This window comes from Canis lupus, unplaced genomic scaffold (assembly GCF_011100685.1).
Source record: "Canis lupus familiaris isolate Mischka breed German Shepherd unplaced genomic scaffold, alternate assembly UU_Cfam_GSD_1.0 chrUn_S1831H2028, whole genome shotgun sequence".
Lineage (NCBI taxonomy): Eukaryota > Metazoa > Chordata > Mammalia > Carnivora > Canidae > Canis > Canis lupus.
This window is the reverse complement of record NW_023330691.1, coordinates 1-2,515: the sequence shown is the minus strand read 5'-3', so window position 1 is coordinate 2,515 and position 2,515 is coordinate 1.

Sequence of the window (2,515 nt, the reverse complement as noted above, 5' to 3'; positions counted from 1 at the left end):
TATCTGTTTTTAGAAAGCTTATTGAAATAGAATCTATACATATCATACAATTCAATTATTTAAGGTATATAATTTGATAGTATGCAATTTAAAGTCTGAAATAATCAACACTGTCTAATTTTACAATATCTTTGCTCCCTCAACAAGAAATTGCATACCCATTAGGCAGTCATTTATTTATCCTCTCCATCACCATCAACAGCAGTCCTAGGACAAATACAATCTACTTTCATTTTTTTTTCTTGTTTTTTTCTGAGAGTGAGAGGACATATGTGTGTGTTGGGGGGTAGTGAGGTGCAGAGGGAGAGGATTCTTAAGCAGACTCTCTGTGCTGAGCTATGTATTGTCTACTCTATAACTTTATGTAAATTGAAATACAGCATTACTCATCATGTTGGTCTCTTTGTTCTGAAGGTTATCATACTGACGTGTGTATCGTTAGTCCATTACTTAGCTGAAGATTATTCTAATCTTGGCAAACTTCTGCCTTTCAAGTGTAGTGTATTTGCATTTAATGTCGTTGTTATTTTGGTATAAGTTCATCTTTTTGTAGTTTACTTTTTTCCCCTTTATAACCTATTTTATTTCTTTCTATATTCTTTTAAGTGAATTTAGATGATTTTTGTCTAATAGTCAATCGTATCTTTTTAATATCTTTTGAAATAATAGACTTTTTTTAAAGGACAGTTTCAGGTTTACAGGAAAATTGAGAGAAGCTATAGAGATTTCCTTCATCTCCTCATTTATAAATAGGCAAAGGGACTGAATAGGCATTTTTGCAAAGGCATACAGATACATCAAAAGGAGCTCAGCATCACTCATCACCACGAAAAGGCAAATCAAAATCATGAGATATCATTTCACATCTGTTAGAATGACTATTCTGGGGAAGATAAAAGATCAGTAATGTTGGTGAGCATGTAGAATAAAGGGATCTCATCTACACCATTGATGAGTATGTAAATTACTACAGCCATTAGAGAAAATTGCATAGAGGTCTCTCAGAAAATTAAAGCTAGAACTACTGCCCACCAATCCTACTGTTGGGTATATATCCAAAGGACCTGAAATCATGATTGTGAAGGGCTATCTGCATTCCTAGGTTCAATGCATCATTATTCACAATAGCCATGGTGTGAACACAACCTCATCCTTGACTGATGAATCAATATAGAAAATGTGACATATATATGATTCAGACTTTAAAAAGAAGAGAGTTCTGCCATTTGCAATAACATAAAGAGCTGGGAGACTTTATGTTAAGTGTAATACTGCATGATCTCACTTATAGGTTGAAATGCTATAGTTCACTTCACAGAAGCAGAGAGTAGAATGGTGGTTACCAGGGGCCAGGGATGGGAAAATGAAGAGAAGTTGACCCACAGTTATAAGGCTTCAGTTATGTGGAATGAATAAATTTTCGAGATCTAATATATAGCATGGTCACTATAGTTAACAATGCCATAATGTATACTTGAAATTACAAAAAGGATAGATCTTAAATAAAATCTTACACACACACACACACACACACACACACAAAATGGTAACTATATAGAGAAAATAGATATGCTACTTACATTGTGGTGATGTTTTCACATTATATGTATATCAAAATAACATTTTACAACTGAAATATATATATAATAGTATGTCAATATGCCATCTTTGGAACACTAATGCAGGCACTAAGCTTCATAATATCCATGAAAGCATAAACTAGTGAGAACGGTGAAAACGTGATATTTTAATGAACTTGTTTTAAAATAATCCTTGACAGGAGGAAAATATTGGTATTGAAAAGGTTTTCCAGGTAAATAATGAAAAGCAGAATTAAACATGAAATGGATTCTTGTAACAGTTACTAAGCACGTGGTACCCTTGAATACACTGAAATCAAGGAGTTTATTTATTTATTTTTTTCAAAATGGATATTTAAATTCCATTTAGTTAACATTCAATGTAATAAAAATTCCAGGTGTACAATTTAGTAATTCAACACTTACATCAACACTCAGCTCATCACAACAAGTGTATTCCTATTTCCCATCATCTATTTAACCCATCCTCCTACCCACCTCCCCTCTGGCAACCATCAGTTTATTCTCTATATTTAAGAGTCTGTTTCTTTATTTGACCCCTCTCTCTTTTTTTCCTGATAGTTATTTGTTTTGTTTCTAAAATTCCACATAAGTGAAATCATATTTCTAGGAGTTGCTTCACTTAGCATAATACTCTCTAGCTCTTTCCTTGTCATTGCAAATAACTCTTGCAGATAATGCTTCTATAAACATCTGGGTGCTCATATCCCATTGATTTAGTGTTTATGTATCCACAGAAATCAATTAATTTTAAAGATTCATTATATTACACCTGGCATGCCCATATTCAAGGCATGGCTTTTAATCCTCTGGTCACTGTGAGCATCAATATTCTATTGGCAACTCTAACTTGTGAATAGACACTATTCCTTTATTAGGAAAGGACAAACAGGAAAGAAAGTGGCTTCCTTTTT